The sequence below is a fragment of the Lissotriton vulgaris genome, chromosome 3_1 (genome assembly GCF_964263255.1).
Source record: "Lissotriton vulgaris chromosome 3_1, aLisVul1.2, whole genome shotgun sequence".
NCBI classification, from domain to species: Eukaryota; Metazoa; Chordata; class Amphibia; order Caudata; family Salamandridae; genus Lissotriton; species Lissotriton vulgaris.
Window position 1 is genome coordinate 678365608 of NC_141689.1, and position 25638 is coordinate 678391245.

Below are 25638 nucleotides of genomic sequence, written 5' to 3' on the forward strand. Positions count from 1 at the left end.
AATCTGAAAATATGGTACCATGTCTTGAGATAAACTCGTTTTGTTGGGCCAACCATCCTTGATAAAAGACATAACACATTTGTAGTTCTCATCGTTACTGCATGCAATCCTCCAATCATCTTCCTTAATGCAACCATTAGAAACTTCGCAAATAGAAACCACCCTATCAGGATCCTCATCACAAGCAACAACGTCATCATCATCAATGGGAAGTCTCGAGAGACAGTCAGCTAAAACATTTTTTGCACCTGGGATATACTCCACATGAAAATGAAAATCTTGTAGTTTATATTGCCATCTAGCTATTCTGGCAGTCGCTTTGTTACACCCCTTTGTTGTGAACAAGTCAACAAGTGGGCGATGATCAGTCTTGACAACAAACCTAGAACCATAAACATATTTACGGAAATATTCAATACCCCACCAACAAGCAAGGGCTTCTTTCTCTGAAGTGGAGTACTTGTGTTCTGCATCCCGCAATGGCCTAGAAGCAAATGCTATGGTAACAAAAACCCTCTTTTTGCTTTTGCATAAGTACAGCACCTATGCCAACATTGCTAGCATCTGAAACAATGACTGAATCCCAAGTAGTATCAAACGGAGATAGAGAAGGAGCAGAGGCAATGCATTTTTTAAGAAAAGCAAATTCTTCTTTACAATTAGAATCCCAAACAAATAATTGATGGTTTTTCATCAAGTTTCTCAAGTGTTTTGTTTTGTCGGCAAACGTAGGGATAGATTTGGCATAGTACTCAGCTAATCTAGAAAGGATCTGAATTGATCCTTGTTAGTAGGTTCTGGGGCATGTTCGATAGCTTTTATTAAGCTTTGCTTAGGAGAAATACCTTTGTTACTAATGGAATGACCTAAATAGTCAACTGATTCCATGCCAAATTAAAACTTTTCCTTGGTCAATGTTAATCCACTATCTTGCAAAATAGATAACACTTGATATAGAACTTCAGAGTGCTCTTTGTCATTTTTCCAGAAGATTAATATATCATCCTGAAAATAAAGAACATTAGGTAGATTCTTAAACAATTTGTGCATTACACGTTGGAAAACTGAAGAGGCTGAAGCAAGCCCAAAGGGCATCCTTTTGTATCAATAAGCACCTTCAGTTGTAATAAAAGATGTTAGATGTTTACTTTCCTCATGCAGTGCTATTTGGTGATACGCATTAGATAGATCTAACGTAGTGAACACAGAAGCATCTTTAAGTTTTGAAAACATCTCCCCAATATTGGGAAGAGGATGCCTGTCAACCCACACATTAGAATTAAGGTCTCTCATGTCGACACACAATCTTATTTTGCCATTAGGTTTGTGTGCGACGACAACAGGCGAAAGCCATTCAGAAGATTCAATCTCCTCAATAACATCCAGATCACAGAGCCTTTCTAATTCCTTTTTGACAGACTCCCTCAAAGATAATGGAATATTGCGAACTTTATGCACTTTAGGAATAGCGTTATGTTTCAGTATGATCTTGTGTTAAAATTTCTTCAATAAACCTAATTTAGAAGAAAAAAGTGCTTCCCATCTATTATCAGTGACTAAACTAACTTGACTGATGATGTCAGAAAGAATAACCCAACACTTGTTGAGGGTGATTGGGATATAATTTAATCATTAAGTCTCGTTGTTGAGGCCATCCCAATAAACATGAACCTTCTTAGGCGACATAAACTAGAATTTATAGTTTTGCCTTTAAAAGAAAGATCTGTGGTAAAATAACCTAAAACATCTATTGGTTTTTTACCATAACCGACTAACCTTATATCCGAAGGAAGTAATGACACATGAGGAAATTCTTTCAACCATTCATCACCAATTAAAGTGTGTTTAGCAATAGAGTCAGCCATAACCCTTATAAGTTTGGAACCAATTTGTAACATGCAGAAAGGAGCATCTTTCTTCTCCTCACCAATTTCATATACAGTTAACAAATCATCATATTCATCAATATCAGTATTAACTTCATGAATGTCACCAGGTTTGACACTTCTTGTGTCGGAAGAATTGTATCTAAACTTATTTCTGCTCTTGCACATTCTGGCAAAAAGCTTGGATCTACAATAATTGCATACTTGACCAATAGCAGGACATCTTTTGTCAGTTGCTACATGACCTGGAAAACCACATTTGAAACATGTTACATCTTTTTTGAAGTTGAAGTTAGCTGAAGAAGAAGGTCTATTGTAGTTGTTATCAGTAGATTTCTTTTTAACTACTTGAACTTCGAAAGTCAACAATTTCTTTTCAGAGGATTCTTTAATTTTATTGTCAGACAGTTCCTTCATGCCCAATTTCATGTCCTCAAAACGATGTGTGATGTTGAGGGCTTTGGAAAGAGATACATCTTTTGCATCTAATAACTTTTCTTGTAACTTGACATTGGAAACATTGTGTACCAATTGATCTCTTATCATCTGATCATGAAATTCCTGATAATTGCATTTAGCGGCCAAAATTCTTAGATCTTTTACAAAAGAGTCAATGGATTCATTAGCCACTTGAAGTCTGCTTAAAAACTTGTGACGTGCGACAACCTCATTAACCTTCGTAATATATTGTTTGTCAAGTTGCATTATGGCATTTTCAAAAACGTCGTTTTCTTCTTCACTAGAATTTTCCATAGCTAAAGGAGGTAGATGACTAAGGACTTGCCTGCCCACAGCGTCAAGTGAATGCTTTAAAATTCCCAACTTGCGCTTATCGGTATAATTTTCACCTCCTATTGCTTCAAGGTAAGCCTAAAAACCTTCTCTCCATTGTTTCCATTCCAATGGAGGTTCTCCAGGAGAAACCAAAAATGGAGGTGGAGCATTGAAACCCTCCATGATAAATTACAGAACAGGAAAATTGAGCAAAACCTAAAAGCTTAAATAAAATTAACTGTGTTAATTTAGTACAAATAGTGTAAAGTAGCCGTGCTATTGTGATATCATAGTTTTCCAAGGCTAATAGAACACTATTACCAATAGATCAGGAAGGCATTGTGAGGTCAGAGTCATTGTACAGTCATCGGCAGCAAAAAGTAAAGAGAAAAGCCAAATGCGTCATAAACACAAGGTTGCTAGGATACAGAAATGCACTTCCACGGAGATTTGATGACATGGAGGTTGTGCGCATGCGTTAGAAAAAGCGTCACAAAGGTTTGTTGCGCACGCGCAGAAATGCGATGAGCGCGAGGATGCGCATGCGTGAGCTCGCATTGAAGGAGAACGTTGAGAACACACAGAAGCGTGAAATAAGACGAAAAAGGATAAAAGTCTCACCGCTCACACTACAAGTGCGGAATTTTCGTGAAGATGCAGGAAAATGTTCTTGGCGTGGTCTGACAGCACAGTAGGCAAAGAAAATACAAAGGCGGTATTCGTGATCTGCGAGATGCAGGGCTCCAGGCTCCGGGTTTCTGCTGGTTCGTCACCCAATCGTCGCCAGTGAAGAGATCCTTCAATAACGGGAAGGTAATCCAAGGAATTGTAAGTAACGTAGTTTATTTAAAGGAGACGATAAAGTCACATCTGGGTGAGCCAGGGCCAACCGCTACAACTGGAGCTCTCGGAACACTCTTCACTCCGAGTGTTCCGAGTTCCATACATGAGCGTAGGACACGAGGACACACGAGGACACCACACAAAGCCAATCAGATGGCAGAATTCCCAAATATTGATATTTGTAAATGTTGATATTTCTCAAAAACTACTGAACGATTTACACCAAATAAACAAAATCGTGCTTTCTAGACCAAGACCCTTCTCCCTGCCACATTTGGGGTAATTCTGTTCACACTTTCGACCTGTAGCCTTGTCTAAAATTTCCTATGGAAATTAAAATGGAAAAAACATTGCTTTGGAACCCCCCTTTTTTCTCGGCCCCCTCCTTGACAAATCGCCCCCAAACTCTCAACATAGGAGTTGATATCAACAAAGAATTAGTTTTTAAAAATTTTGCGAAGATTCGTCAAACGGCGCCAAAGTTATTGGGAATAGAATGTTGCGATTTTCCTATGGTAACTAGGTCCTAACTATAACTACCTACTGGTGACCGCCAGTAGGTAATATATATATATATATATATATATATATATATATATATATATATATATATATATATATATATATATATATATATATATATATATATATATATATATTACCTACTGGCTATCGCCAGTAGGTATATATAGTTAGAATTTTTTCTCTATGGGACTTTTGAAAATTCTATGTCTAATAACTTTGGCGTTTGTGGACAGAATTGGCTGAAATTTTCAGGAAAATGGCACATTTTGTTTCTGAGCAGCCCCTGAAAATTTGGTGGGGTTTCGTCAAGGGGGGGCTGAGAAAAAAGGGGGGTCCCAAAACGCGTTTTTTGCATTGAGTTTTCCATAGGGCGGTTGGACTCACTTTTAGCTCGAACGGCTGAATGGATTTGCACGAAACTTGGCAAAATTGTAGGGACTGTTAGCCCGATGTGCCTTTGCTAGGTCTCAATATATGTGCTCCAGTAGTTTTTGAGAAATTAACGTTCAAACCAAGATATATATCTGTAACAGCGCTCTGGGCAGCGATCCGGTCCGCTTACTTTTCGCTTATCGGAACTTTGCGCGCAGAAAGCTGATTGGCTCTCCGGTGTCTGTCAACATTCTAAACAGTCCGGAGCGGACGCCATCTTGTCTCTCGGTAGGATCAAGAGAGAAGAAGAGGTGGAAAACGAAGGGGAATTTAATGAAAGGGGGCAAGGTATCCCCCTCTTGACCCCCTAGGAATGTTGTTGGGGTTATTAAAGGGTCCCGTGGGGAAAATAAAAAAAAAATGATTTTCACGGTAGAAGCGCGGCCGCGAACTGGTAGCGAAACGTGAATTCGCCATTTTGTGCTTCGTTAATTAAATTACTAGTTATAAGTGGGTGCGGGAGACGTATCCTAATCCCCTATGTTTCCTGAGGGTGGCTGAGGAGGCTGATATATGTTGATACATCTCTTCCAGCGGCTGTGCGTGAGCTTTTTTTTTTTTTTTTGCTGCGTGACAGTCCGGAGCGGCCGCCATCTTGTCTCTCGGTAGGATCGAGAGAGAAGAAAAGGTGAAAAACTAAGGGGGAATTTAATGAAAGGGGGCAAGGTATCCCCCTCTTGACCCCCTAGGAATGTTGTTGGGGTTATTAAAGGGTCCCGTGGGGAAAAAAAAAAAAATGATTTTTCACGGTAGAAGCGCTTCACGGGCCGCGAACTGGGCCGCAAACTGGTAGCGAAACGGGAATTCGCCATTTTGTGCTTCGTTAATTAAAGTACTAGGTATAAGGGGGTGCGGGAGACGTATCCTAATCCCCTATGTTTCCTGAGGGTGGCTGAGGAGGCTGATATATGTTGATACATCTCTTCCAGCAGCTGCGCCATCTTGCCTTTTTTCGAATGCCACAATTTTGTCGTGCACGGCAGCCATTTTAGATGCCAGGCTGGTCCCAAGCTATCACCTAACCCTGCGGATGTAGTTTATGGCCCCAGCTGTAGAGAATTCAGACATGCCAATCCTCCTGATTCAGGCGTGTGACTACTGATTTCAGTGCTAGTCTCCCGCCTCCCGATTTCTGCAAGCAAAAACCCGGGGGCATATTACGAACAACTAGCGATAATTTTTGTCTCTAACTTGTTTAGAGACAAAAATTATCGCCGCACATCGGCGATTTTTATCGCAGATAAACCTTGCTATTATCGCAGAAAAGTCAGCGATATTCATGTATTATCGACGTAATGCTCTTAGCCATGTTATCCACCTCCCATTGGATAACATGGCTAAGAACTGCTCAGGGCAGGTGTTAGATTTTGGAGATATTCGCGCTTAGCGCGAATATCTCCAAAAGTTGGTAATAGAAGGTAGCGATGTTAGGGACTGTTTCCAGTCGCTAACATCTTGGCACGCCACTTTGCATGTCATTAGTGATAAGTATCACTGACATGCAAAGCGGGGCCCAAGATGGTCGCTATCTCCTTTTAGCTGTCACTAACTGGTGTTAGCGACAGCTTGGTAATAGGGAAATAATTTTATCTCCGCTTTCATGGCTTTTAAAGCCAAAAAAGCGGAGATAAACCCCCTTGATAATATGCCCCACGATTCCTTGGGGGTTTCAGCTGACAGGGCTTGGTATTGTGTTACATGGTAATTTTTCCATGAAACGTCAGAGGGTCGATGCAGGGGTTCTAGAAGAGGTGATAAACCATTTAAGCCTCATGAACAAGCGCATGGTCTTTTAAAGATTTGTGAAGTACTCGGGGCGGCGGTGTGTGTGTGCCCTCTTTCAGGAGCGGGCGGGGGGGCACTGCCAGCAACTTGCCAGGTCAGGTAGTGTTCAACACGTGCATCACCCTTTCTCTGCCTGCTATTGCGCTCCATGCTTCGGAAAGGTAAGAAAAAGAATGTGCATTTGAGTTTGAAATGTCCGATCCTGCAGCAGCACACTTCCAAAGCCCACACATGACAATAACCCGATTCAAGGCCCCATTCACCCGTTTTTAAAAAAAATAGATAACACTCCAAGAAAGTAAGGTTATAAAACTTTATTAACTACTAACTTTAACGAACGGAACAAAAACTAAAAACATTTAAACATTTCTCACCACAAAAAGCAACAATGGTTAGAAGCTGTCTTTTGTGCGAATAGTCCCAAGGCAGCACAACGTGCAGAGTTCTGGACGGCACCCAGGTGATGTCGCCTGGGTGCCGCACTGGTTTAGGGATCCTACAATGCTGCTCCGAAAATTGGCGTGGGGCGTCCCGGGTGGGGCGGGGGGAGGCCTCGTCAGTAGCGGTCTGTTGTGCGAATAGTCCCAAGGCAGCACAACGTGCAGAGTTCTGGACGGCACCCAGGTGATGTCGCCTGGGTGCCGCACTGGTTTAGGGATCCTACAATGCAGCACAGAAAAACAGCGTGGGGCGTCCCGGGTGGTGCGGGGGGAGGCCTCGTCAGTAGCGGTCTGTGTCCAGTGTCACATGGCTGACACAACATGTACGACAGGCACCCAGGTGATGTCCAGTAAACTGCCGCACTGGTTTTGGTATCCTACAATGCTGCTCCGAAAATTGGTGTGCGACGGCCCGGGGGGGGGGCGTGGGGGAGCCGGCGTGAACGGGCCTCCCCAGGTGGCGGCCATCTAGCTGAGTTGCGCTCGCTCTTGCGGCCACAGCGTCTCGCTCACCATGTTGTTGAGTTGCTCCCACTCTTGCAGTGCAGCGATAGGCGGCTGCCACATGGCTCTTAAAATGGCGGACAGCTCCTCGGTTTTAGGCCTGGTCCACTGAAATGGCCCTGGGACACTTTGGAACTCGGACGCTTGCCTGCTAGGGCTTGGGCTCCATTCACGAAAAGCGTCCCCTCAGCCGTGAAGATTGTATAAAAGTCTTGGGGGGCCCCCGACTCCCGCAGGCTTCCGGTGGGGAGCGGCTGCCATGATTGCTCGCGGAATGACCACGACGGAGCCACGAGATGGTGGTGCTCTCATGCTGACGCCAGCTTCAGTCTGAATGATCCAGAAACAAGGTGGGGCTTTCATCGTTTGGGAAAAAAAAATGTTCTAAACCAATGAAAAGTGTTATTTTTAGGTCATATGACCAAGCCTTCCATCTTTAGGAAACCAAAAGTAAAATGAACCAATGAAAAGTTTTATAAACAAGTCACATGACCTGTTATGCGGCATAGGGCTACAAAAAGCGTAGAAAATCCGTTGGCACGTGAGGCGGCGTCAGTAGCGGACCGATGTGTGAATAGGCCGAAGGCAGCACAACGGGCCGAGATCCGGATGGTACCGAGGTGGTGTCCAGCAAATTGCCGCACTGGTGTGGCCATCCTACAATGCTGCGCTGAAAGACGGCGTGTCCAGCTGAGTTGCGGTCACTGTTGCGGTACAGTGACTCGAACGCGCCGAGATTCGGATGGCACCGAGGTGGTGTCCAGCTAATTGCCGCACTGGTGTGGCCATCCTACAATGCTGCGCCGAAAGACGGCGTGTCCAGCTGAATTGCGGTCACTGTTGCGGTACAGTGACTCGAACGCGCCGAGATCCGGATGGCACCGAGGTGGTGTCCAGCAAATTGCCGCACTGGTGTGGCCATCCTACAATGCTGCGCCGAAAGACGGCGTGTCCAGCTGAATTGCAGTCACTGTTGCGGTACAGTGACTCGAACGCGCCGAGATCCGGATGGCACCGAGGTGGTGTCCAGCAAATTGCCGCACTGGTGTGGCATCCTACAATGCTGCGCCGAAAGACGGCGTGTCCAGCTGAGTTGCGGTCACTGTTGCGGTACAGTGAGTCGAACGCGCCGAGATCTGGATGGCCCCGATGTTGTGTCCAGCAAGTTGCCGCACTGGTGTGGCCATCCTACAATGCTGCGCCGAAAGTCGGCGTGGGGTGCCCCGTTGGCTTATGAGGTGATGACAGTAGTGGACCGATGTGTGAATAGGTCGGAACCAGCACAAGGCACCAAGATCCGAATGGCAAGTCCTGGATGTTGAGTGCCTCAGTTGAGATTTCTGAGCAGTGCTTGTAAGACTGTCTGAAGCTTATTTGCACCTGCTGCAGCTTCACTAGGTCCGGCGGAACTTTTTGCCTTTTCCTTTCTGCTTCTTTTCCTACAATGCGTTTCATCTGAAGACACGACCAGGTCCCTGAATGTGTGCAGGGGGACGCTATTGATTGAATGAACGCGCCGAGATCTGGATGGCACCGAGGTGGTGTCCAGCAAATTGCCGCACTGGTGTGGCCATCCTACAATGCTGCGCCGAAAGTCGGCGTGGGGTGCCCCGTTGGTTTATGAGGTGATGTCAGTAGTGGACCGATGTGTGAATAGGTCGGAACCAGCACAAGGCGCCCTGCACTGTTGAGCCTTTTTCAATGCCTGTTTTTTGTTGTTTCCCCTCCATCAAAAACAAAACAAAAATACAAGGCGCCAAGATCCGAATGGCAAGTCCTGGATGTTGAGTGCCTCAGTTGAGAGTTCTGAGCAGTGCTTGTAAGACTGTCTGAAGCTTATTTGCACCTGCTGCAGCTTCACTAGGTCCGGCGGAACTTTTTTCCTTTTCCTTTCTGCTTCTTGTCCCACAATCCGTTTCACCTGAAGACACGACCAGGTCCCTGAATGTGTGCAGGGGGACGCTATTGATTGAATGAAAATGGCGGCTTGACACAAAGCTGACTCAAGCGTTACTGTTGATGCTATACAGACAAAAATTGGTTTTCAGTTTGTACATTCTTCAGGTTTTTTTTTTCCATCCAAGTCTGATTGAGAGTTTGTAGAAAAATGGCTTCAAATTTTCCACATACTACTCTTCAACATTCTTCCTAAATGTAACAATGTGAAACTCACTAGGAGAACGGCTGTTTCTGTTTCCTTTCAAAATGCTGCCACCAATATTTTCTGAATGGAAGACACCATCTTGTAGCATAAAGGGCCGAAAGGGGTTCTGGTCTGGCCGATGGTTGGTGGAGACATTTTGACTATATCTTGGACCTGCCCGGCCTCGCCCAAAATGGCGCCGGTATAAATGGGACTCGTAACTCTTTGCCCGCAAATGTATATCTAGAAAATGTTATTGTAAGTGGCCCTGTCGTATTTTAATTACAAAATGTACGTCCACCGATTCCGCAACTGTTAGACACCTTTGTTCTTGTCACCTAATGGCCCGCTCGTTACGTTCTTCTACAGTGTAAATGTCTCCTCATCATATACGATTTCAGTTTGCTCCGTGGCCGGCCCACGTGGTTATAGGCCCGTATTTGTATACTGACATTTTCACAATAAAGGTTTTTAAAACAAAACACGGTAGTAGTATTTTCATTTGTAAAGTTTTTACTTTTAGTGACTGTTTTCGAATCAGTAAAAGGCAAGTGAAATAAAGCAGTCCAATTACATGACGGATAAAAGGTATAATATGTAGGAACGCAGTAAAGATAAATGGTCAAGGGCAGTTGTGTTTTTCATGTCTGCAACATAAAGTGATCGATAAGAATCTGATAATCAGGCGTATCGGCGACTAAGACAGCAGGCCGAATCTCTTTTACTCAACGGCTCCGTCATGGAAGGAAGAAACACCCTTTTTCTCGAAAAAGGAATATATTTTACTTGCAAGACAGTTGTAAATTTTCCGGGAAAGTACATTAGCCTGGAATATTATAACATATGTTTGAAAAAAAAATATTGTTCGAAAATAATAAAAAGCGTCATTTTTAGGTCATATGACCAGGCTTTTCATCATTAAATTAACAAAAGTAAAATGAACCAATGAAAAGTTTTATTAACAAGTCACATGACCTGTTATGCTTACGTTACGCGCTGCGCGCCGCGCCTCGGATCACTTCCGGGTGCGCTAACGCGGCGTGTCATAAAACGCATTACGCGACAACGTAGGTCAAGAATATAGTCTAAATGTCTCCACCAACCAGCGTTCAGAACACAACCCCTTTCAGCAGTCCAAAAAGTTCTGTTAAATGACAACAGAGGGGACAGGCAACAAGAACCATCAGTCAAAGAGGGGAGGGCAAGTTCTTCTCTTCCGGGTCATGTTGGTGCGCTACCGGAACTGATCGAATTGGTAGTCTACAGTGTTTCTGGATGTTTCAGACTAAAGCTGGCGTCAGCATGAGACCACTACCATCTCGTAGCTCCGTCGTGGCCATTCCACGAGCAATCATGGCAGCCGCTCCCCACCAGAAGCCTGCGGGAGTCGGAGGCCCCCAAGACTTTTGTAGAATCTTCACGGCTGAGGGGACGCTTTTCGAGAATGGGACCCAAGCCCTAGCAGACAAGCGTCCGAGTTCCAAAGTGTCCCAGGGCCATTTTAGTGGACCAGGCCCAAAACCGAAGAGCCGGCCGCCATTTTGAGAGTCCTGTGGCAGCCGCCTATCGCTGCACCGCAAGAGCGGGCGCATCTCAACTACATGGTGAGCGAGACGCAAGAGCGGGCGGTAAACAGCTGAATGGCGGAAGAGGCACAGTGTAGCAAAAGCGGGCGGAATGACAACTAAAACGATAAAGGGGCGCCCCACTACAGCTTGTCTTCAGGTCAAACGGATTGTGGGACAAGGTCCAGAATTGAAGAGTCATCAAAAGGCAAAAAGTTCCGCCGGACCCCGGGAGCCGGCCGCCTATGTCGGGGGCGATCTCAGGCTAAACCGGTGCTATAAGACTTGGGGAGGGTGTCGGAGCCAAGCGTCTTCTCCGAGTCCATGGCCATCACACCGCCCCTCAGGGGCCTCCGTCAAGCTGTTTAGGAAGGTAACATATCACATTGTTTTCTAATGCAGTCAGGTCCACAAACGACACTCACTTACTTTGAGAATAGTGAAGCTGCAGTAGGTGGAAATAAGCTTCAGACAGTGTTACAAGCACTGCTCAGAACTCTTAACTATGGCACCCAACATCCAGAACTTATGCTATTTGAGAATGGTAGTGACATCGAAGCATCTCAGGGACCAAAACCATTAACGTACTTTCACGTATGAAAATCTTACTTGGGGAGGGGGCAGGAGCGAAGCGCCCCCTCCCAGTCAGCGCCACCACACCGTATGTTGAAAATCTGAAGCCATCGTTCTACAAAGTCAACCAAACTTGGATTGAAAAATCTAGAAAAATGTACAAACTGAAAACCAGTTTTGGTCTGCATAGCATCAGTAACAACGCTTGAGTCAGCTTTGTGTCAAGCCGCCATTTTGATTCAACAAAGCACAGGCATTGAAAAAGGCTCAAATTCAGAACTCTAAACTATGGCACCCAACATCCAGGAGCTTGGCATCCGGATCTTGGAGCCTTGTGCTGTTTTCGATCTATTCACACATCGGTCCACTACTGACATCATCTTATAAACCAACGTTATGTAAATAGTTTTTTAATAAAATGTTTTACCCTGTTTCTTTGCTGGTTTGTTGTCTATATTTTTAATATTTGCATAGGGTTTGTCGTTATTTTGTGCGGGATGGGTGATGGAGCCGAGCTGTCTTGCAGCCCTCATGGTGTGGAGCTCAGTTCATCTCACTATTTTCGTATTTCTCATGAAGGGTTGTTCCTAATATTTCTATTTTAGCGAGGTCAAAAAGAGATCCAATTAGTGGTCTACTGATTTTGCTCGATTACTTTTATTTTTTTACACGATTTTTCACCATCTGCAAAGACTAAACAGAGTATTGCGACTTTGTGCTTGTTTGTAAATAGAGAATGATCCAAAGAGAACCAATTCTAAAACAGTAAATGCTTGGACAACAATCAATCAAATGGAGAGACAAGGAGGCACGACGGATTACAACGGGGGTAAAGGCCTGCGTTAACTACCCTTCAGTATCTGCAAAGAGAGAGTACTACTAAGGCAAAAGAGGGGAGGGGGGGGTGCAGCGTTCAAAGCACATCAGCGTGCATAAATACGAAAATGTTTTTATCTATCACGTACTTGACATTTTAAAGCTTTTCATATTTGCTATTAAAAAACCAATGAAATTCACAGAAAAAACCATAGGTTATAGTGGATATATAGTTAGGAATTTGCATTTACAAAACCTTGAAAATTCAATGAAAAAACCATAGGTTATAGGCCATATATAGTTAGGAATTCGCATTTACAAAACCTTATTTTACTCGCATAAAACCATTGAAATTCCATATATAGTTAGAAGCGCTAACTATATATCGCGCACCCGCAATCCACTGCTGATGATGTCACATATTACATCATTCATGACATGGTCAGTGACATCACTGATGACATCACTGATGACATCTCAAATGACATCACTGATGACAACTCAAATGACATCACTGATGACATCTCAAATGACATCACTGATGACATCACTGATGACAACTCAAATGACATCACTGATGACATCTCATTTGTCATCACTGATCACATCACTCATGTGATAATACAATGAACCTCTTCAGACTCTAATATAACCTTACATACACTCAGTATAAACAGACACTCACAGACTGTCACTCATCCATGGAGTTACTCACACACCTAGTCAGTCATGCAAAGAATCAATCACACCTCCATTTCCTCAACTATAAAGTTATACACATCTTACTTATTCAAACATATAATAACACATATTTATTCTCTTATATAATCCCTGATACAAGCTCACAGTGATCGATACAGCCACTCACACATTCACTGGCTCTTATGTTCAGTTATTTATATATCTCAACTCTCACATGTATTGTGTTTTACATACGTACTTACTTGCACATGTAGCAATGAGAAATCCATTCACTCACCAACACACCCATGCACAGTCAACCGCCCATATAGCTGTTTCCACATGCACTCTTGAACTCATACTCCTAGTGAATCAACTGCTTACACATCTATGCACAGAGTCACGCACCTCCCAGCCACCCACACACACACTCAGCCTCCCATTCAAATACTTGGGCAACCAATCAATAACCCATATGGCCACTCTTATAGCTACTGATCAACACATGCAGCAGCTTACACAACAACAAACATACTGATGCACAAATTAAGACAGTTTAGTCACTAACCCATGCACTCAGTGAGACACATTTAATCACTCACTCATACAGTCAGTCATGCACCTACTAAATTCTTCATCCAGACACTTATACATCCACTCATTCTTCAATATGTGAAACATATTTAAACTTTACAGACACATACAATCACTGGATGTTGTGATCAGTGATGTCATCAGTGATGTCATTTGAGATGTCATCAGTGATGTCATCAGTGATGTCACTGACCATGTCATGAATGATGTAATATGTGACATCATCAGCAGTGGATTGCAGGTGCGCGATATATAGTTAGCGCTTCTAACTATATATGGAATTTCAATGGTTTTATGCGAGTAAAATAAGGTTTTGTAAATGCGAATTCCTAACTATATATGGCCTATAACCTATGGTTTTTTCATTAAATATATATATATATATATGTATATATATAAATATATATATATATATATATATATATATATATATATATATATATATATATATATATATATATATATATATACATACATATATATGTGCCTCGGTAGACTGAGGCACAGGAAAGCAGAAAAACCAAGGTGTAGAACTCAAAAGGGGGGCAGGGTAGAAGCACCCTGACCCCCCAGGCCTGCTCAGGGGGTCCCACAGGAATTTTTTTTTGCCTTACGGGTCACTTACCTCCCTTTTATCATCCTCAAATCCCCTTCCCTCACCATCTTTCCATTTCTTTTACCTTCATTCCCCTTACCCTACTCTATATATCTCTCTTTGTCCCTTACTCTCCTTACATATGTCCATCTTCACTTCCCTTCTGTCACTCCTCCTCCTTTACTTTCTTTTCCATACTGCTCTTCCCATATTTTTAATTTCCCTTAACTCACTACCCTACCTTTAAACACCTTGGGGCAGATTTACAAGCCCCTTACAACTGTTTTGCGCTGCCGTTGCGTCACTTTTGTGACGCAGCGGCGGTGCAAAAGATGCGCCATGGTGCGGGCTATTTACAACGTGACGCATCTGGTTCTGTCATGGCCCCGCCCATTCTTCAGATCATTAGCGCAGGCGCGAATCTGTTTGTCCCTTACTCTCCTTCCTTATATCCATCCTCACTCCCCTTCTGTCACTCCTCTTCCTTTACTTTCTTTTCCATACTGCTCTTCCCATAATTTTGAATTTCCCTTAACTCACTACCCTACCTTTAGACACCTTGGGGCAGATTTACAAGCCCCTTACACCTGTTTTGCGCCGCCGTTGCGTCACTTTTGTGACGCAGCGGCGGTGCAAAAGATGTGCCATGGTGTGGGCTATTTACAACGTGACGCATCTGGTTCCGTCATGGACCCGCCCGTTCTTCAGGCGCGAAATCAGCGCCGCGCAGCCGTGCCGGGCGGGCCATTACGGAACCACTCCGTCACCAGCGCAGCCCACCCGAGGGCTATGATGGAGCGGTTCCGTCATAAGCGTGGGAGGGGTTGAAGGATTGTTGTACATCAAACAGCCGACGTCCATCGTATATCAAGAGAGATGAAACCATGCACACATTTGACCACAATTGTACAACACACGGTATAGTTAGGAATTAGCATTTACAAAACCTTTGAAATTCACTGAAAAAACCATAGGTTTTAAACCTGTTATAGTTAGGAAGTAGCATTCAAAAAACCTATGAAATTCACTGAAAAAACCATAGGCTTTAAACCCGTTATAGTTAAGAAGTTGCATTTAAAAAACCTATGAAATTCACTGAAAAAACCATAGGTTTTACACACGTTATAGTTAGGAAGTAGCATTTACAAAACCTATGAAATTCACTGAAAAAACCATAAGTTTGACACATGTTATAGTTAGCTGGATATTTTACTCACATAAAACCAATGAAATTCCCCCGTTATAGATACTTCAGCTAACTATAACTCGTGCGCCCTCAATGCACTGCTGATGACTTCACATATTACATCACGCATGACATGGTCAGTGACATCACTCATGACATCACTGATGACATCATCCAGTGAATGGGTTAGTTCTGAAAATTAAATATGTTTTATATATGTTTATCTGAAGGTTGATGGAAGAAGAATTGAGTATATAAGTGTATAAATGGCTGCTTTTTAGGTGAAAAATAGATTGTATAACTGACTGATTAAGTATATCTTAATGAGTACATGGGTTAGTGAGTAAGTGAATATATATATATATATATATATATATATATATATATATATATATATATATATATATATATATATATATATATATATATATATATATGTTTATAGGGTAGTGTGTTCCTTTTGTAGTGTTTGGATTTAACTGCTGACACAGTGGAGAAACAACACAGGATTTAGGAGGAGCCCGCCCGCTGAGACCCATCTGTGGGTTTTAAATGTGTCAGCAGTTAAATCCAAACACTACAAAAGGAACACACTTCCCGCCGGGACTCCAACTCCCAGAAGTACTTACGCCGCATCCTAATGATTAGCCATCTAAGGGCGCGAAATTACACGTACTTAAGAGGCAGGGACTGTACTGTGTTTTATCCTTGTCACTGGCAGCCTCTGAGGCAGAAATGAATTTTTGAAACGCATCAGGCAGCAGTGATTAAGGCTGTGAAAGAGATCAGCTGGCTGTCATCCCCCGTACCTGAAATGCTGAGTGGCAATTTTAATGTAAGGTTTGTTAAAGTAAAGTCTTTCATCAATCAATCAGTCAATCAATCAATCATTCAATCAAACAGCATTTGTAAAGTGCAACACTGTCACTCCTAGGCGTATCTGGTTGCTGTCTCTGTCAAAAAGCCAGGTCTTGAATCTCTTTCTGAAGTCTGCCATTGAGGAGGCTGTCCAGAGCTAGAGGGGAAGGTCATTCCAGATCTTGGCAGCGATGTAGGAGCGGTCACCTCTGCAGCTGTGATGGATGCGGGGGCTGTATGCGACAGTAAGTGAATAGGACTGCAGGTGTCTAGAGGGATGGTGGAAGTTCAGTCAAAGGTTGATGTGGGCTTGTCCTAGGTCATGGAGGACTTTTTCGCCTTGCATAAGGACTGCCATCTTTTTTGGATGTGGAGCCAGTAGGTGTCTCTCAGGTGAGGGACAATGTTGGTTTCTTTAGAGAGGTCCAGGATGAGTTTGGCTGCAGTGTTTTGATGGTCTAGAGTCCTCTGTGGAGCTGGCTGGAGATGCAGGCATAGAAGGCGTGGCTGTAGTCAAGATGGCTGAGGCAGGGAACTGAGTAGTGGTCTTTTTGGGGTTGGTTGGGATCCATCTCAAGATTCTGTGGAGCATGCGGAGTATGTGGAAGAAGGAGGAGGTGACTGCATTGGCTTGTCTTTTTATGGTCAGTTGGCTGTCAAGGTTGCATGCATGGTTGGTGGGTGTGGGTGTAGATCTGAGTTTTGCAGGCCACCAGCTGTGGTCTCGTGTGGAGGTGTTCTTCTCGAAGGTCAACACTTCAGTTTTGTCAGCGTTGAGTTGGAGGCAGTTGTCTCTCATCCATTTGACTATATTGGTCATGGCATTGTGGAAGTTGATTTTGGCATTGGAAGGGTCCTCATGAGTTAGAGGATCAGTTGAGTGTTGTCTGCGTAGGATATTATGTTGCATCCATGGGATCTGACTACATCTGCGAGGGTGGGTCACGTAGATGTTGTACAGGGTGGGGCTGAGGGATGATCCTTGTGGTACTCCGCATATGATGTCTTTGGGTGAAGAGGTGAAGGAAGGCAGTCGAATTCTCTGTGTGCTTCCTGCAAGGAAGGAGGCAATCTACTTGAGGACATCTTACTATACGCCTATGTTATAGAGTTTGTTGATGAGGGTTTTGTGGGAGACGGTGTTGAACGCCATTGAAAGGTCAAAGAGATTCAGGGCTGCACTTTCTCCATGGTCAAGGAGTGTTCTGATGTCATCTCTGGCGGCAATCAGAATGGTATCAGTGCTGTGGTTGGCACAGAATCCTGATTGTGAGGCACCCAATAGGTTGTTCTGTTCTAGAAATTTGGTGTGCTGCGGGTTGATGGCTTTCTCAAGTACTTTGGCCAGTTAAGGGAGCAGGGAGATGAGATGATATTTTTTGAGATCGCAGGGGTCATCAGAGGCTTTTATTGGAGCAGTCTGACGTATGCGTGATTCCATCCAATTGGAAAGGATGCTGTGGAGATGGAGGTGTTGAGGATGCAGGTGAGTTTAGTGCCGATTGCGTTTTTTTGCTAGGTTGTAGAGGTTATGGGAGCAGGGGACGGTGGGTGCCTCAGAGTGGATGGATGATATGATGGCTGAGGGAGTCAGGGCAGTCAGCAGAGACCAAGTGGCAGTGGTTTGGCTGATGTTTGCAGGTTTTTTAAGGTCATTGGGGTTTAGGGCAGAAGTTGAAATTGGTGATATTGCAATGGGAGTAATCTGAGAGGGTGTACAGAGTTATTGGGAGGGGTGGATGTGTTTTCTATGGCTGTTGGGTTGGAGAATTCTTTGAATATTTGGAAAAGCTTCTTCGTGTGATTCACTACGGAATCAATGTGGGTGGTGATGGCTATTTTATTGACTTCTTTGATGTGCCAGCGATAGATGCTGAGGGCTGTTTTGTCAGCTGATCTTTTGGCGGGTTTCTTGGTGGCATGTCTTCATTTCTCCAGTTGGTGGTAGTTGTCTTTGGTAGTCCTGAGTTCTGGGGTGGACCATCTAGCATGTTTGGAGGTCTTGTTGAATTTTGTAGGGTTCAGTGAAGTGTACAATGGTGTGGCCAGTCCAGGTAAGTTCTGTGATGTGGCTGGAGGTTAAAATGGAGTCAAATGTGTGTCCAGCTTTGTGCACGGGTTCGGTGAGCAGTTAGGTCAGGATGATGTTGTTCAGGTTCTCCAGGAGGGTGATAGAGTAGGCGTCAGTGGGGTTGCCGAGTAGGAAGTTGAGGTCACTGAGTAGGATGTAGTGGTGAGAGTCAATGGCTAGGGGGGGCGATAAGGTTAGGGATTGCGTCACAGAATGTTGCTCAGGTCCTGGCAGGCTGTAGGCATGATTGCCTCTTATCGTGGTCTTTGCTATCATTTTGCAGATTAATTATATCTACAAGAGTGTTAAAGTTCATCCTAGCTCTTTTGACAGTGGAGGTATTACTGGTTAAAGTGACAGTCATCTTTCCCTTCAACTGTACGAGTGGCTATTGGCCACCAGTGACACCCTTATTCCCACTAAGTGTCCCTGGTTCATTTGAGTGCATTTTCACTGGAAAATTGCCTACCACTTTTCCAGCTGTCCCCTATCAAGAGCCCTGTGACCCTGAGCACTCCATTGATGAATAAATGTGTGGTCTATTTGTCATCAGTGGCTAGCAAACAAAATCCAAGCATTTCAAAGGATTGGCATCCTGTAGCTTGAGTTGTTTTTTGGCATATCCATTTTAAGTTAAAGAACACCAATCTGGTGTGCTTGGTACATACATATCAAAAGTATATAAAAAAGTAATGTGTGCAATGCTTCAATTAATCTCAGCCACCGGTAATCTTGAGCTGCATTTCAGTTCATTATTATTTTGCACACCATGCCACCTCAGTCTGGACCCAGTCATATTTAAATCTGACTTGACCCTTCTGGGAGCAGTCCAGCCCAAACTGCCAGGCCAGGTCCTCCCTGAACCAGAACACAAACAACCCAGGACAAGTGTTGTGATCAGTAAGGCATAGCTTGGTTCCACTGACACAGTTTGCATGGGACCCTTGTCTAAGCATCCCTTTTTCACTCAGGGTGACACACTAAATTATATATAAACAAATATGTATGGCATGCTTGAATTTATCTTGGACCGAGAATCACTTGGGCCACATGCCAGTCTATCATTCTTTTTCACACCATGCCACTTAGGTTGGGACCCAGCCATATGGAAATCAGTCTTGAGCCTTCTCTAATGGGAACAGTCCTTCCTAAACTGCCAGGCCAGGTCCTTCCTAAACTGGAACACAAGCAACCCAGGACTGGCTTTGCCCTAGTTAGGGCTCATCAGCTAGGTATAGCTTGGTTCAGTTATACAGTTTTTCACAGGACCCACTTCTGAGCCTACCCTTCCCACTTACTGTAGCACACTTGAGTAAACAAAAAAGTGATGAATAGAATGCCTTAATCATTCTCGGCCACTGGTAATCAATCTGGCTGCATCCCACTCCATCGTTATTTTGCCACCTGGTGACATCAGTTTGAACTCAGCCATAATAAAATTAGTCTAGACCCTCCTCCAAAGGGTACAGTTAGCCCGAACAGCCATACCAGGGCCTTCCTGAAATGGAACACAAGCAACTAAGGACCGGTTTCACCTTAGTTATGCCTCATCAGCCAGATACAGGTTGGTTTCAGTGACATTGTGTGCACAATACCTATGTTCGGTCATGCTCATCTCATTCATGGTGACACAGTGAGTATACAAAAAAGTGATCAATGGAATTATTGAAATAATCTTCATCTCTGGTAAATACATGAGTTGCATTCGAGTCTATTGTTATTTTACACACCATTCCATCTTACTTTGAACCCCAGCCATATGGAAATCATTCTCTGACCCTGCTCTAAAGGGAACAACTCACCCCAAAGCCCCAGGACAGTACCTCTCTGAACCCGAACACAAGCAACTCGGGACCGGTTGCCAAGATGTGGGTCCCACGCACACTGTGTCACTGGATCAAAGCTATAGCTTGTTCATGAGCATTAACTAGGGTGAAATTTGGTCCAGATTGCATGTGTTCTGGTTCAGTGTGGACCTGGCCTACTATTTTGGGCTGGACTGTTCCACTGGAGCAGGATCAAGGTGAGGTACCATGTGTAGTACATGCAGGTTCCCATGCAAACAACCATGAATGTGGACACTAAACCCTATCTACAACCAGGGCTGGCTTTATGGCGATGCAACCAGTGCAGCTGCGCCTGGTGCTGACTTTGTTGGGGGCTGTATGTTTAAAATAACTTATGATTTTAAATGCACATTCTTTAAAATTCTTTGTGTGTCCACTAATTTTCAGGTAACAGTAAAAATGTCGAGATAACTCTTGTGATTAATGTTTGTGCTGTAAAGAAATAGGAGTTTTGTCTAGTGGCAGTTTTGACTCATCATAAAGTATCTGAAGGGGGTTAATGTTCCTTCTGCAAAGCACGTGTACCATGCAGAAAAAAGAGCATCAGGGAAAAATGCGTAGCACTAATTTTATACTGAATTTACCAGAATGCAAAGTTTCAAACTGTGCTGGGATGTGAGGCAGTGTGCTCCCAACCCCCTTTCTGTTCAAAATGATCCCTTGAGCCAGCAACCTGACGAGCTTTAGAGATGCACCTGTGTGCCTGTGAGTGGTACTGTGACCTGAGAGGAATTTGGCAGCATTCTCAGAAACCCCAAATTACTCTTCTTTCGCATTCTACAACTGCTGCTCTCCACTGATGAAGGGCTGAACCTAGAAACACATGTCTAGAGATATACAGCAATGTCTGCACCAACTTTGGTGAAAACTACAGCTAAATTTCAAGTAAGCACTCATTTTATACTGCATTTACCAGGATGTAAAGGGGCGAACTGTGCTGGGATGTGAGGCAGTGTGCGCCCATGCCCTTTTCTGTTCAAAAGCTCTTCTGAGCAAGCAAGCTGACAAGCTTTGTAGATGCACCTGTGTGCCTTTGAGTGGGACTGTGACCTGAGAGGACTTGGCAGCATTTCCAGCAACCCAAAATGACTTTTCCTTTGATTTCTACCACTGCTGCTCTCTACTGATGAAGGGCTGAACCCAGAAACACGTTTCTAGAGTTATACAGCAATATCTGCACCAACTTTGGTGAAAAACGACAGCTAAATTTCAAGTAAGCACTAATTTTATACTGCATTTACCAGGATGTAAAGAGGCGAACGGTGCTGGGATGTGCGCAGTGTGCTCCAAACCCCCTTTCTGTTCAAAAGGCTACCTTGAGCAAGCAAGCTGATGAGATTTGTAGATGAACCTGTGTGCCTGTGCATGGTACTGTGACACGAGAAGAATTTGGCAGCATTTCCAGCAACCCCAAATGACTTTTCTTTTGCTTTCTTCAAATGCTGCTCTCTACTGATAAAGGGCTGAACCCAGAAACACGTGTCTAGAGCTATACAGCAATGTCTGCACAAACTTTGGGGAAAAGCTAGAGCTAAATTTCAAGTAAGCACAATTTTATACTGCATTTACCAGGATGCAAAGGGGCGACCTGTGCTGGGATGTGAGGCAGTGTCTGAGAGGGGCTACAGTGAGATGAGGGTCACTGCGGGAAGGTGGTTGTGAGGGAATTGTTGGAGAAAGTGGTCACTGGAGGGGCACAAATGATTGTTGCACTGGGTGCCACCAGCACCAAGCCAGCCCTGTCTACTAACATTGTCGAAAAAGGTTTGTGTCATAAAATTACCCCTCCTTGAGGTAGGCATATAGTTGGAGATATTATTTTCTTTCTCCAAACCTTTCCAACTTTGTATGTCAGTTGCATTGTACGGCACTGGTACAACGGGGCACAGTGTTACATTTTATCAAAGCATAGACTTTTGTGCTGGAATGTTATCCTTCCAGAACAAATCCTATGCTTGACATCACCACACACCCTTGAACTATAGGTGCGTGCATTGCCACGAGGCTGCCTAATGTCAGTGCTAGGGGAGAGTGCAACAGCACCATATTGTAGCAGATATGATGCTGTTATGCTCTCTCCTTTTCACACAGTGTAGCAACTTTGTTACTAAGCTGAATGGAAACTTTATAGAGCTGCTCTTTTGTTTGTCCAGAGCAAGCCCTCTTAACATATAGTGCCTGCAAATATGGATGTTGGGAATCTTATGCCTTGTGTGTGTTTGTGATGTAAGGGACTCTGAAACCCTTTGCCTATATTTGGATGAGCAGTGGTATAGAACAAAGAAATGTTATAGGCACCAATTATAGATGAGGGGCACGGTTAAAGGGTGGTAATGAGGAAATTTGTGAGGGATGTAATTTGGAGGAGAGGCGCCAACAAAATTGTTACACTGGGAGCCACCAAGGCTAAAGCCGCCCCTGGCTGCGCTAAGATATGCATCCATCGAAGCAAGTAAATATCTGAGGAACTGGAACCTTACTTTCTCAGAGCAGACAATGCTCATTTTAAGTACTGACCTATGGTGGAGGTTCATTGCAACACAGTATACTTAGGCTCACAATATGAGTTACTCAGGATTCCCAATTTGGGCTGAATAGAGGGGTTCATTGGCTCTGCCATACTCTAAATGGCCTCCTCAGTTTATTTAAGTTTGAGGTGCATCCCTAAGAACTTTACAACTGTCAGTTGGATTTCAAATGTATCACTTAATCTTTGATATCACTTGATGGAAGAGAAGCTTTTCACATGTCTAACAAAATCAAATGTGATTGGAAGGACTCAAGTTACCATGAAGAAGGCATTGATAGAACAATGGTAGATACAATGGAAAGGCTATTTTTGTTTCATACCTCAGATTCTAATAATGTTCCTATCAGAGTTAAACATCTTTAGGAAAACATGTTCTTTCTGTCCAGAGAGCAGGATAGTGGTAAGTAGGGAAAGATTATTTTCACATCTCAATTAGAGTGTCAGTTCACAGTCTACTGGTATAATCATAGATGGTGGATTGATGAACTAGATGGCACTTTGGCCATAGCAGTTTTTATGAAGTTACAACTAAAAAAACCTCCAACTGTAATGACGTTCGAGGTATAATAACAGAGTACGCAAAGACTTTGCTATGCTGAAAAATAATTTAGGAGAAAGGTTGTACATTCTTCCTCAAGCTGCCAACTTATAACTTTCTAGAAAAAAAGAGTTAATCTGGTTTAGCTATAAATGGAATAAAATCACTAATTTCTTCCCAAAGGAGGTTGCATCGGGTCGGTGGTGCAAACATGTTAATAAGATAGTGATCAAATAGCACCTTTTTGGGATAATTCCGTAGCACTCACTCTTACCTTAAAATAGTATGATTTCTCTCTGCTACATTTTATCTGTCGGCACTACTCGTGTACAGATGAAAATTTCTAGATCAGTTCTCAAGGCTCTCCCCAGCGGGTCATAAAAGTGAATCTCTTCACACCTTTATTATCAGTAATAGAATTTCACACTTCTCCTAAACTGACCATCACAGAGTGGCATTTTAGAATAAGACATGTTCACATTACTCTTGTTAGCAATGCAATGTAATGATTGTGTTCTGTCCAAGCGAGGTAGGAATATGCCTGCCCATTTCCATGCCTAATTTAACAGCATTCACCAGACTTGCACTTTTGAAATTTAGCTGACACTGTTCACACCATTAGCCCGCCAAGTCGCAACAGTTTTAAAACAAGCATTTGCAATGCAATAGGTCTCACATTTACACAAGTTTAAGCTATTGGCATTGTAAATGGCAATGCCTTTGTTGTATGTTTTAAAAACCAACGCATAAAAAAAGGCATTGTCATTTACAATGCCACTAGCTCAAACTTGCCTAAATGCGAGACCCAACTCCATCTGCCACAATCCAATCTAATCCACCCCACTCCAATGCTCACCATCCCAGTTCAATCCATCCCAGTTTAATCCACTCCAGTTAAACCCAAACTACCCCACTGAATCATCCACCCTCTACTCTGGAAGAAAAATAAAGTGGGAGTACAGGAATAAAATGCAAATTACCAGAATGTGAGCAGCTACTTTTTTATGGACTTGTGTTTTTCAGTGCAAAATGTGACTTTGCTTCCAAAATGTCAGGAGGATGTGCTAAAATATAGCATCAAATGCAAGTTTTGCGTTGTACATAATTACATGCCATTCTGCATGACTTTTTGTGAAATTTTGAGTAATTACGCAGCAGCAAATTACTCAAATGTTATTTACCTCTGTTTTAATATATATTACAGTTTCTGGTGAATATTGTATATCATTAGTCTTAGTATAACATCGAATTATTGCAATCCGCAACTAAAAGATGGCCAATTAAACTTTGCAAAATGTCTGCCAGTGCAAGGTACATCAAGACACTTTTCTTCTGAGCCATTTGAGCTACAATTTCGCTCTGTTGAATTGTGCAAATTATGCAGAAGAGTGATTATGTGGCAAGTGTGGTAAATCCATAATTGTGGTTTGGTGTCACAAGCATGAACTTTGAAGCGTCTTGCACCAGCCTCCAACCAGGGTACAGTGCATTAGTGCACTACGAGGCTAGACGTGTGTCATGCGAACCCTGTATGTGGCCCAGATTCTTATAAAGCAATATTGTACGCTATTAAATCAAACACAAACCGTTTTGGTAGAGCTGGTATTCTGAACTCACTATTCAAAACTGTTTCCATAGCCAATAATGAAGAAACAGCAGGAATATAAAATAACATTTTTGGCTAAGATCACAGTTTGGTTAAACAAGGAAGCCATGTTTTATCCAGGATTTCTGGTTTCAATTAGTGCAAATAAGCCACTAGATGGTATCTATATTTGCTTTAACCTCTTTGTGCATGAGTGTAGAGTGAGGGTGGCAGGCAGGAGCCATATGAACGCTCGTCTGGAGTTTCCAATGGGACTGGGAGCTGAGCCAGAGCCAGGCTTCAGGATAGAGCCTGACTCAAGCTTTCAGCAGCTCACCCATCTCGAATTCTCGGTGACCGTGCGTGATACCGTGTTCTTTGTGCTTTGGGTGGGGCTGAGAGTCTGGGGCCTCGAGCTCTGCTCGGGAATGTCCCTGGCTCCGTGCCAGCAGGGGAGGCTCTAGGCTCATGGCAGCCCTGGGCAGGAAGCGTAGGTAGGGGCACCGGAAGAGGGGGTCCGGGTGGGGCATAGCCCCCCGGAGCTCAGGAGGGTGTTTAAATTAAAAGGTCCAGAAAAGGTGTTAGATGACTAGTACCTGTGGCTGCTCCTACCCTTCTAAATTTGTCTTAAAATGATAAAATTTAGGAGGAGGAGCCAGATTGCTCCTTCCTGTGAAGATACAAAAGCCTGCTGAGCCGCCTTTCTCTTTCATTTTGAAAAACCAGATTCGTGTACTCAAATTTCTTCATTTTGATTGCAATGTTATATACGCCTGTACCAGTGGCCAGCAGTTGGTAGGGAAAAAAAGAAGCCAATCGGGAACCAGGAAGAACGCAGGCGCGGATTTCTAGTGAAGATGAGGGGGT